This window comes from Sardina pilchardus, chromosome 1 (assembly GCF_963854185.1).
Source record: "Sardina pilchardus chromosome 1, fSarPil1.1, whole genome shotgun sequence".
NCBI lineage: Eukaryota > Metazoa > Chordata > Actinopteri > Clupeiformes > Clupeidae > Sardina > Sardina pilchardus.
Genome location: NC_084994.1, coordinates 45,409,347 through 45,422,227, shown reverse-complemented (window position 1 = coordinate 45,422,227; position 12,881 = coordinate 45,409,347). Strand labels below are relative to the sequence as shown.

Genomic DNA, 12,881 nt, shown 5'->3' with positions numbered 1-12,881 from the left:
TAGACAGACCCTCGGCTACACTTGACATGCAGTTGTGTTCTGTTCTCAGAGCATATGCTTTCTCTGTCTATGATCTGCAGCTTTTATCTCGAACTGCTGGCCTCTACAGAAAGTGGCAGAATCGTCTACTGAGCAGCGAAGTTGCCGATGCAATGCGTGTTTCTCAAGTCTGATAATTTCCAGCAAGATCGAATGGTATTATGGAAAGAAAAATAAACTAAAAGTTTCCCAAATCAGGAAATATTTCTTAATTTAATGTCATCAAGGCATATAGCCTACAATTGGTATGAGCATGCAATATGTGCGTCCTTGCGCAACTTATAGGCCTAGTGGCTCGTTGGAAAGCCCCACGTCTGCTCTTCCCCACGTCGTGCAATAAAGGTTTCATCTCGCTGCAATTTATAATCGCGGAGCAATGGACTTTTGGTCCATTGATGAAGACGTTAATAAAGAGTTTCTTAATAATATTCTATGCCTGCATTTCATGCTTGGGAGAGCTTCAAGGCATTCATGTGAGGAACGGCTGAAACAGAATTTGTATAGGAAAATCCTAGGCTAATTATGTTCAATGTTGAGTCAAACAGCCACATTTTTGGATGAATGCTGACACGGAACAAAAAAAAGGTAGACTAAATGCATGTTTCCCAAATTCTGAGCAATTATAGGCTATATATAATTAGGCAATATAGGCTATATTATTGTTTTACATGCATATGAGATACCAATTTTGCATAGCTCAATGACGCTACGACTAAGTTAGGGGCAATTCCATATCAGTTGGAACAGGTCCGACACCATGGTCCTCAGTTTTTCCTGATTTTTGGTCCAAATGTTCCTCCATGTCTCATTAGAAGAAAACCAACATTTTAGCTGGGTATCTTGTTTAGTTTCTGAGATATGGCTCTTCAAATGTGGTTAGACGCGTCCTAAAAAAAGGCTGAAAATTCTGGATTTAATGAGCACCACTTTTTTTTAAACCCCTCTCCTCTCTTAAGGCTACCATATTATTTTCTAAAAATTTGAACACTGGGGCAGTACCCTGTGTTGTTGTCCAAAATCATAAAGGAATTACAGTCCTTCCCACCATTGGAGACTTATTCATCGAAACAAACCCATATTTGTTTTGAAAGCAATGAAAAAAAAAACCTGTTTTTGTTCTCTTATGGTCATGAATGGCTAGCACTCACAGTTTTAAAACTCTACATATATATAGTCCATGAGTAAGAGAACATGTTGACAAAAAATTGAGAATGTTAGTTTTCGTATTTCGAGGCTATGAGCCTTCAAAGTTGGCCAAAATGGCGTTTTTTCCTAAAAATGCCACTTTTATTGCCTTTTTCCAAGGACAAGATGAAATGCAAATCCAACATTTCTTTTTTTCTGCAATAGTGTGGCACTTTGTAGATCATGTGAATGTGGTAGATCCAACCTGTCCATTTTAATATCCCCACAGCACATGTCTGAAGTTAGAAAAAATGAAAAATAGTCTTGGCTGAAGGAGGTGTTGGTTTGATTTGTATGAACCTCTTAGGAGGACAATATGGGGTGTAAACCCATTTTTTTCTGTTTGAGGGATCAGAATGCCATCCTGTAAATAGGATAAAAATGTTGTATCCCATTTTTACTCTTTAGTGATCCCTTAAAATATGTCCAAAAGTTGTCAAAAATGAAAAAGGCAACTAAATTGAGGGGCTTAAATGGCCAAGTGGATCAAGTCACACAAGGCTACAAATGTAATATAAGACAGATGAGATACTGAGGGAGAACACTGTGAAATGTTTAACCCTGTTACGATGGCCTTTGAACCCACTGTGTCCCTAATATCCTGTGATAACCGGAAGTTGGTTTAAAACAGGAAATACAATTTAAAAAGACTATATCTAGAGAACGGAAGGTCATAGAAATAAACATTTACTTCTTGCTTGATCCTCATGGTCGAATTATGTCTGATGGAGCAAATCAGATTGAGTCTACGACCTTCCGTTCAAGAGTTGTTCGCAAAAAACTATTTCCCATTGAAACGAATGGGAAAAAACAAAAAAATGAAATTTGCTGAAGTGTTGAGGCCAAAATCATGGTTTGAGATATTATGTAGGAGTATGTTTCAGACCATTTGGAGTTGATTGGTACCCACTTTGTGTGACATAAAAAAATCCTCCCTTAGGGTTTAACTTATGGATGGATATGGATGACCAAAAAGTGTAGGATTTTCACTGGTCCTAGGGTTATGTTTATCTAAGTGGATCTCGGGTTAATTGTCCAGGGATACCATTAGAACAAATCACAATGCAAGCTGCATCCAACGGTAACTCCAACAGCAACCAGGAGACAATATGCTTCATGCAGAAGAAATTTGTTTAATAAGAATGAACCTCAGTTAAGGACACAGTGGGTTCAAAGGCCATCATAGCAGGGGTTATACATTTCACAGTGTTCTCCCTCAGTATCTCTTCTGTCTTATATTTCATTTTTAGCCTTGTGTGACTTGATCCACTTGGCCATTTAAGCCCCTCAATTTAGTCGCCTTTTTTCATTTATGACAACTTTTGGACATATTCTAAGGGATCAATAAAGAGTAAAAATGGGATATAAGATTTTTATCCTGTTAACAGGATGGCATGCTGATCCCTCAAAAAGACAAAATGGGTTTACACCCCATATTGTCCTTCTAAGAGGTTCATACAAATCAAACCAACACCTCCTTCAGCAAAGACATTTTTTCATTTTTTCTAACTTCAGACATGTGCTGTGGGGATATTAAAATGGACAGGTTGGATCTACCACATTCACATGATCTACAAAGTGCCACACTATTGCAGAAAAAAAGAAATGTTGGATTTGCATTTCATCTTGTCCTTGGAAAAAGGCAATAAAAGTGGCATTTTTAGGAAAAAACGCCATTTTGGCCAACTTTGAAGGCTCATAGCCTCGAAATACGAAAACTAACATTCTCAATTTTTTGTCAACATGTTCTCTTACTCATGGACTATATATATGTAGAGTTTTAAAACTGTGAGTGCTAGCCATTCATGACCATAAGAGAACAAAAACAGGATTTTTTTTTCATTGCTTTCAAAACAAATATGGGTTTGTTTCGATGAATAAGTCTCCAATGGTGGGAAGGACTGTAATTCCTTTATGATTTTGGACAACAACACAGGGTACTGCCCCAGTGTTCAAATTTTTAGAAAATAATATGGTAGCCTTAAGAGAGGAGAGGGGTTTAAAAAAAAGTGGTGCTCATTAAATCCAGAATTTTCAGCCTTTTTTTAGGACGCGTCTAACCACATTTGAAGAGCCATATCTCAGAAACTAAACAAGATACCCAGCTAAAATGTTGGTTTTCTTCTAATGAGACATGGAGGAACATTTGGACCAAAAATCAGGAAAAACTGAGGACCATGGTGTCGGACCTGTTCCAACTGATATGGAATTGCCCTTAGACTAGGCTACTTTTTACAATAAGCGGGTCGGGAAGCGGGTCGGGTCCTGTATTTCAATATTTTTTTTTTGCGGTCCGAGTTGCGGTCGGGTTAGTTGTAAACGGCGGGGCGGGGCGGGGCGTTCAGACACGTACCCGCGCATCACTGGTATCTACCAACGTTGCCGCGACTCTGTTGGTGAATTCGAGCATGTTGTTCTAATCTGGGCCAACAGCAAGCAAAGTCACGTCATCGTGCTGAGAAGGAACTTGAATGCTGTTGTCGAATGTGGCAGAGAATACAGAAGAAGACTTTAACTATTACTTATATATTCTTATGACGAAACGCGAAGAATAAATACGAGGACTGACCATCTCGCCTCTCCGCGTTTCCCCCAATAGGCCTACCATGGCGACAAAGAAATAAATATGATTTGACATTTTAATGTTTGTAGCGCGCCAGTTTACCCAGTGTGTGTGCATTGAGTAGTTCCTTAAAATACGGAACAAAGAGCGTCCCGTAGGCTATCTGTTCAATACAGAAGAAGACTTTAACTATTACTTATATATTTCTTATAACGAAACGCGAAGAAAAAATACGAGGACTGACCATCTCGCCTCTCCGCGTTTCCCCCAATATCATGGCGACAAAGAGAAATACATATGATTTGACATTTTAATGTTTGTAGCGCGCCAGTTTACCCAGTGTGTGTGCATTGAGTAGTTCCTTAAAATACGGAACAAAGAGCGTCCCGTAGGCTATCTGTTTAATACAGAAGAAGACTTTAACTATTAGGCTACTTATATATTTCTTATAACGAAACGCGAAGAAAAAATACGAGGACTGACCATCTCGCCTCTCCTAGTTTCCCCCAATATCATGGCGACAAAGAGAAATAAATATGATTTGACATTTTAATGTTTGTAGCGCGCCAGTTTACCCAGTGTGTGTGAATTGAGCAGTTCCTTAAAATACGGAACAAAGAGCGTCCCGTAGGCTATCTGTTTAATACAGAAGAAGACTTTAACTATTACTTATATATTTCTTATAACGAAACGCGAAGAACAAATACGAGGACTGACCATCTCGCCTCTCCGCGTTTCCCCCAATATCATGGCGACAAAGAGAAATAAATATGATTTGACATTTTAATGTTTGTAGCGCGCCAGTTTACCCAGTGTGTGTGCATTGAGTAGTTCCTTAAAATAGCCTACGGAACAAAGAGCGTCCCGTGGGCTATCTGTTTAATACGGAAGAAGACTTTAACTATTACTTATATATTTCTTATAACGCTGGCTGTAGGCGATTTCTATAACCATTTTCATTCATTTCAACAATGGTTCATTGAAGTGTCGTTTGAATAATTTCGCCAGTCATCACCTTCATTTTAATGATTCAGTGAGATTAAGGAGTCGACTATTGACGGATATGCGGTCTTCATCATTAAATGCAGTTGAAACTTTCTGCCACCTGGTGGTTGTTTGGGTACATTGCCTTAGCCTCGAAAAAAATCGGCTTGACGCACTGCGGGATCTCTTCGGGAGTCCCGCGGGAGAAGGTGCATTCTCAACCCGTACCCACTGTAGCCTACACATTCGCAAAACGGAGAATATAATTCACTCATTATTTTAAATTATGCTACTTCTCACGCCTATGCCTGCTCAGCATAGCTCTCTCTATCTCCCTCCCTCCGAGGTAGCTAGCCTAGACCCTATAAGATGCTTCTCCCTAAATGAATGAAAGTTGTTTTAGAAAGTAGCCAGCCACGGTAGCCTGTAAAATGCGGCATGAAATCCTGGCTACTGTGTAATTGAAACCAGACTGTTAGGCTCTTTGTTCCAGGTGACCAGGTCCGATCATTTTCGGCGGCGCGAACATATAAATGAATAGAAGTGAATTTGGGGAGTGAATTAGAACTAGCCACATTCACTTTTAGAGCATTTTAGTTGAAAGTCAAGTTTGCTTAAGGTTTGTTCAAGAACTCTTCCAATGTTTTTACCTCAAACAACACAAATCAACACAAATACATGAACAGATAACTCAAACGTGCTGTATGTCATAATGAAACAAACAACCACAGATTATCAACAACACGGTCTGACACGAATGACACATGGCTTAGTGCAAACTGAATTTATGACCAAACGATTTCATTCGTGCACGAAGCGCCATCTAGCGATCATTATGTGTAAGTAAAAGCCTCCCAGTCTAAGGACTCAGCGGTCATTTGACCGCCTCGCCGCGCTTTAAGTAGTTCACAACAGCACGGCGCTTCTAGTAGGTCGTCAAAGCGGTCAAATGACGGGGGCGCGGCACTTCTAGGTATAAGTGGGTCAGAACGGCGCGGCGCTTCTAGTGTTAAGAGTTGAAATTACACTGCAAGAAGTTGATTTATGATGGCGCTGGCACGACTGGGTTTGTATTCTGCCCCTGTTGACGTGGTGGGGCAGAGTGCCTTCTTCCGGTAGGCCCCCACTTCCACTGCCTTCATGGTGCCTCCTTCACCGCCCTTCATTGGGGAGCTACAGAGGTGCTGGGCTGACGGCAAGGCAACTTCCACACCTGCCCAGCGATTGCAGGACCTTGGGAAACATGCAAGATGCGTCTAGCTATGGCCTGGACTGCATGCTCACCATAGAGCCGACCCTTGCAGCCCTTATCCTTTCGCCGGACGAAGCATTGAGACCCGATGCACGCTGTCCGCGGCCACAGTGTCGCCTAACCGATGATTTCATTGGCAAGAGCTACGATGCAGCGGCGAAGGCGGCCCGCATAGGCAATTCTGTCACATTTAATTCTGACCATGTCGCAGACCCTCCAGTCCTCTGGGGCAGACCCGTCGGTGCAGAGCCTGGGCGAGGCCTCCTTACAGGCGTTTGCTTACATGTCGAGGGAGCTTGGTAGGCTAATGTCGTCACTGACGCTCGCTAGGCGTCAGATATGGTTGGTCCAGTCACCGCTCTCAGAGCCCAGTCGAAGGGCCCTCCGCACTCTCCCTGTGGTCCCAGGACAGCTGTTTGGGGTGGCAGCACAGCAAGCCTTGGAGCGTACCCTCCAGGTCACCCAGGCCAGGCAGCAATTTGCTAGCCTGCGACGCCCTCTACTGCGGACACGAAGACCCGTTCCGACCACTACCACTGCCCAACCAATGCCAAGACCCCCTTGCTCAGGCGAGAGCACCCTCGGCGGAGAGATTTCGCCAACCTGCCAGTAGCCGGCCCTTTCGCCAGCCACAGCGGGACCCGACACAGGGCTATCGCCCCCCCAGAGGCCGTAGGGGGCGAAGGGCCCGAAATGACTATCCCGTTCCAGCGGTTGGCCGCTTTACAGCTCATCAGCTCAACAGCTGGGTAGCTCTGACATCAGACGCCTGGGTGATTTCCACCTTTTCCCACGGCTACAACATTCAATTCAGGCGCCGACTGCCAAGGTTTCACGGGGTCAGGATGACCACCGTTTCGGACCCTGCCAAAGCTTTGGCCCTACGCCAGGAAGTCCTGGCCCTTCTAGAATAAAAGGCCATCGAGCCAGTAGATCCGCTTTCACAAGACAGTGGGTTTTACTCAACGTATTTTATCATCCCAAAGAAAGGGGGCGGGCTTCGCCCCATATTGGACCTCAGACGCCTGAACGACCACCTCAAGGTCCTCAGGTTCCGCATGCTCCGTACCACCGACGTCCTGCAAGGCGTCAGGCCGAACAACTGGTTCACGTCCATAGATCTAAAGGACGCATACTTCCATGTTCCCATCGCTCCCCATCACCGTCAGTTTCTCCGCTTCGCCTTCGAAGGGAGGGCCTATCAATTCAGAGTCCTTCCATTTGGGATCTCTCTGGCTCCCAGAGTCTTCACGAGGTTTGTCACGCCGGCACTTTCCCCGCTTCAGGGCAGAGGTATCCATATCCTCCCATACCTCGACAATTGGCTCCTATGCTCAAGGTCGAGGGAAGGCGCACTTCACGACTCAGCTCTGCTGAGCGAACATGTTACCAAGCTGGGACTCACGGTGAATTACACCAAGAGCTCGCTTACACCCTGCCAGAGAACAGTGTTCATCGGCATCCAGCTGGATTCTCGGCTGATGAGGGCAGCCCCATCACAGTGTCGAGTGGACGACATCGCTCAGCTCTTGCGGCAGTTCAGGAGGGGCCACACTCTGGCTTTCAGATCTTTTCAGATGCTGCTGGGGAAGTCAACGAGCCCTTTGGGTCAGGACGCACTGGCACACGAGTGGCTACAGCAGCTCCTCTACGCCTTTCCACCACTCCCGCCCGTATTGCCCACGTTGGAGAGGATCCTCAGGGAGGGTCACCGAGTACTTCTGGTAGCCCCCAAGTGGCCCGGGAGAGTTTGATTCTACGTGTATACTGACTATTCCAAAGTTTACAGACTGATTGGTGCTTTGATTTATGTGTAGACACCTAGAGCAAGCTACTGATGAGGTTTGGCGCTGTTTTGAGCAATGTTAGTGGTTTAAAAATGTGATTTTGAAAGCGTGTGGCTGTAATCCCCATGCTAACCCACTGTTTGCGATTTTGGACTGTTGCTCCTGCCCGTGCTAGCTCTGTACTGCGTGATGAGCGAAAATTACTTCCTCCATGGCTTAGTTGATGTATTTTCATTCAGAAAATAGCTTTATTTTCAATTTCCGCCACACGTACACTTTAACACCCAGAACTCCTTATATGGGCAATGATGGCAGCTTTGGATCTTATATGTAGGCGAACTTCAGAGGTCTATGCTCAAGCAAATTACCCTCATATATTTGGGTTACATATAAGCTGTGTCTCATTCCAGGGGGCAGGGGCTGCGTGGTTCTAAGGCCGGATTCGTAGACCAGTTGCGTCATAGTGGCGTACTGTCCCATTCCGTAGGCTCCTTCGAATCCGGCCGACAAACCCACCCTTCTTTTCCCCCAAACGGAGTGTGCATCGGGTGTATGCTTCGCGGCCTACCTGGCCCAACATTCTGAATTACCATTGAACACGCCTGTGACGTTTCTTTCATTCAAGACGACGTTATGGCGGGACAGGTAGCAGGACCAGCCGCACCGACTGGAGAGGAGGAATATGTTTTTAAATGTAAGTGTTGGGTTTGAACTTGTCTCGAGACTTATGCTCCGATAGTTATGTGAATACAATGGACCTTACAGAAGTAGTTCATGTCAAAATGTATTAACTAGCCGTCACATGAACTGTTTTGTGAATGTCGCCACTCAACTGGGCTAACGTTGGCGTTAACTTAAAGGGATATTCCGCCATTTTTGGAAATACGCTCATTTTCCACCTCCCCTCGAGCAAAACAATCTATATTTACCTTGTTCCCGTTCATCCAGCCATTCTGTGAGTCTGGCGATACAACTTTTAGCTTCAGCCTAGCATAGATCACTGAATCGGATTAGACCATTAGCTTCTTGCCTGCTAGCTTCATGTTTAAAAGTGACTACGATTTCTGGTAATTTTCCCATTTAAAACGTGTCTCCTCTCAAGTTAGAAAGTGCAATAAGACCAACTGAAAATGAAACCTGGCGTTTTTCTAGGCTGATTTGACATGGAACTACACTCTCATCTGGCGTAATAATCAAGGCAACTTGCAAACGTACCATAGGCGCAGTGATATCGTACGCAGCATTTGAAAATAGTCCCCATAGACAACAAGCAGTAGTAGTGCCAGTAGCTGCAAGTTGCCTTGATTATTACGCCAGATGAGAGTGTAGTTCCATGTCAAATCAGCCTAGAAAAACGCCAGGTTTCATTTTCAGTTGGTCTTATTGCACTTTCTAACTTGAGAGGAGACACGTTTTAAATGGGAAAATTACCAGAAATCTTAGTCACTTTTAAACATGAAGCTAGCAGGCGAGAAGCTAATGGTCTAATCCGATTCAATGATCTATGCTAGGCTGAAGCTAAAAGTTGTATCGCCAGACTCACAGAATGGCTGGATGAACGGGAGCAAGGTAAATATCGATTGTTTTGCTCGAGGGAAGGTGGAAAATGAGCGTATTTCCACAAATGGCGGAATATCCCTTTAACAACAGTTGTGGCTTTCAGTCAACTAACATTTTGTAGTGGCTCCTATTAATATTTCAGGCGTATATGTTTAGATGATCTATGGTTTGCAGGTTCGATTTGAATGTCTAGGAAAGGGAAAAACATCACATTGAAAGAAACTGAAGTTGGGCTAATGTTATAGCCTAGTACTACTGTTAAAGAAGTATAGCGGCTGTGTACCCTCTCTTGTGTTGTGTAAAGATTGCAGGCAAAATCATCGCTTCTCTTTAGCCGTTTATTCCTGATAAGACAGAAACTTTAGTTCACTGTTGTTATTGTTGTACTGTACTGTTAGGCTATTGAGCTAATCTAGGCTATAACCAGAAGAATCTAGCACAACTTGGTGAACGTTTCTGACAAAGAAATGCATATAACATATATTATCATTAGGCCTATTAACTTCACTTGTGTGCGTCAAAGTTATAATCCACACTTTCATATGTGTTCAGAGTTATTCACAGAGTTGTTATTCATAATTTGTTATTCAGTTTCACTTGGGAGACTCACAGGAAAGCTATGCACCTGGAAAAGATAAGACATTTAGGGAGTTAGGATGGAACTCCTGACTGAAGGTCATTCTCATGTTTTATGATCTGCTTGTTAAATAAAAGAACTTTCTTGTGCCCAAGAGCTCAGAGACTGTTTCGGAGAGGTAAAGCACTTCCTCTCTATGTCTCTCCTCTTGGCGCCAGAGTAGTTTATGAAAAATACTTCTTGTTTGTGGTTCTTGTGTCTTAATATTGGGAAGATTTTCCTGACAGTTTCCAAGATACAAAATATGAAATATGAGACGGACGTGTGTATGTTCACATGCATGAGAAAATGTTATTACAATAAATACATTTATCCAACTATTTTAGTTGAGCTCATCATACGTAACTTATTATGAGAACAGGCTAATGCAGACTAGTAACTTTGTTTTGAGAAAGTGTACGTCAACATCAAATTCAACGTCTGCAGTACCAGTAGATGGCGTTGGTATTATGCTACGTTAAGAAAACGTTGTAGCCAAATGCAGAACCTTACACTTTGCTGTTGTGAAAGAAAAAGAATAAAAGTTCACCTGACTTCTTTGTCTTGTGTGTTAGGGAGCAAGGAAAACACGGAACGATTCATTCGTTTGAGAGGGGAGATGGAGCCCGTCTTCACAGGGGCAAAGTTCTCTGCAAGTGTGGGACGGGGGTAAGTTTACAATAGCCCCTTTGTGCAACTCTGTTTTCACTTGACCATTTAGTCCTAATGGTGTAGTGATATTAATCCTGATAATTCGATAATGAGTTTAACCATAGGATGCCCCTGTCACATTTAATTACAAGTGTCCTTCCCTGTCTTTCTGTATGTTCTTAGAAAAGTATTGGAGAAAATGGGCCTGCTTACAAAGGTGAAGCCATTGCAGGTGTGGCAAGTGGTAGTAAAGTGTTAGATACTAACTTGTATGTTATCCGACTACGCCACCCTGGGAGTTTCACCCAGGGAAATGCATGTACTAAGTTTGCTCAACAAGGCACCCAGGTTCATTAACTGAGAGAGAGACGTGGTTCCATTCCAGTACAATGACAATAATTTATTAACAAAATCTAAAATTACACTCACATTGTCTCAAGCACATCAGACATACCAAGGGGAGACAGACAGCAGGAACTGAGGCTTACCAGCGAGGGGACTGGCTAACTAAGGAGAGAGGCGTCCCAGGAGGTCACACCACTGCAAGAGTGTCCACGTATTCGCACACACACACACAGCAAAGGTCAAATCAGCAACACCCGTGAGGTATAATAGTAGCACACCAAAAAGGGGACACCACCAGGAAGACAGTAGCCCCTCCACTGTAGGCCTCAGCTCCTAGAAAAGACACAGGACAGAGGGAGGACAATTAGTGGGAGCCACATTTAACCAAACACAAATAATAATCACAATAGTTAAGACACGGGCTCTCCGCAGCTGGACAAATGGCCTCCTGCCAGTGCAACACACAAACACACAAACAAACAAACAAACAAACAAACAAACTATAAACTAAAGTAGTAATTCCCCAGAAATCATAAACACTAGCACACTGGTAATCCACAGCACAGATGGAATAGCAGCCTCCTATCAGTGGCTAATCAAATCATAAGATGAAAGCTAGAAAACCAGAGATACATTACAAAGTAAGATGTTGGGACACTGGTTATCAGCAGCGCAGGGGAAATGGCCTCCTGCCAGTGGTAAAGCAAATCAAAACAAAAGAATAATGAACCAAAACCATGTACACACAGAATTGACAAGAATGACACTTAATATGACGAAGTCGAGACGAACGTTAGTAGTCACACGGTTACAAACACAGATGAGCGATCACGCTTCGTGAAGACAAAGCAGCAGCGGTCACACAGCAGCACGGCGGCAGTTCCCCATCCCGTTGTTAGCTACAGTTCTCAGGTTAGCATTGCAGAGGGCAAGAGTGCTAGGAGGGGATGCAGCAGCGACTACCTAAAATATAAACAAACATTCACTATATGTGACAATGTAGCTCATTTGCGTCGCCAATAAAACTATAAACATACCGGCTATGATGCATGTCCGGCTACAGAGATGCATGGGGACGGATCCACAGGGAAGCTGCATACACAAAAGAGCACTTGTTTAACTAAACAGCCACGAAGTCAACCAACAGCAGAACTTCCAAGAGGAAGTGCTCAAATTGTTACCTGTGTGAGCAGCGGAAATTGGGCGAGCAGCGACCAGCCAGTCCAACGTGAAAACGGGAAAGGGTAGTCACGGAGAATATATACAAAAGTTCCCACCAAGCCATTGGTTGACCAATTACCTGCTAGTATACGGGGCACTACAGACGGGAACTAATTCCCGTACTGCTACATTCTTCCCTCACTTCTTGCATCGTCGCCCCGACGATGGATCAAACTAGACCAGGCAAACCATAAACTCCATGGCCAAAAGAGCAGAGGCGGGTTTTGACACCCAACCAAGCCTGGTCAATGGGCCAGACAAACACCAGGAAGGCGTGCAGTTTGGCCAGTAGGCCAACGCTGCTACCATGACAAACACAGGGAGGGCTTGCAGTTTGGTCTAGAACCCAACGCTGCTACCAAGACAAGAAACACTGGGAGGGCTTGCAGTTTGGTCGCTACACCAACGCTGCTACCAAAACACGAAACACAGGGAGGGCTTGCAGTTTGGTCGCTACACCAACGCTGCTACCAAAACACGAAACACTGGGAGGGCTTGCAGTTTGGTCGCTACACCAACGCTGCTACCAAGACAAGAAACACTGGGAGGGCTTGCAGTTTGGTCGCTACACCAACGCTGCTACCAAGACAAGAAACACAGGGAGGGGACAGACCAGATGAATGGCTACGAGCAGAGTGGTCAGTAGGCCGAACTCTACTGTCTGGGACCTGCAACACA

The 12,881-nt window shown here is 44.2% G+C and overlaps 1 long non-coding RNA gene across 1 annotated transcript; it reads right to left on the bottom strand.

Moving 5' to 3' along the window:
* Nucleotides 1-11,011: 11,011 nt before the first annotated feature.
* LOC134077973 (uncharacterized) lies at nucleotides 11,012-12,132 on the bottom strand. Its single transcript, XR_009938805.1, has 2 exons — nucleotides 12,020-12,132; nucleotides 11,012-11,315 (listed from the first exon to the last, which is right to left on the bottom strand). It is a non-coding gene; the product is annotated as an uncharacterized LOC134077973 (long non-coding RNA).
* Nucleotides 12,133-12,881: the final 749 nt, after the last annotated feature.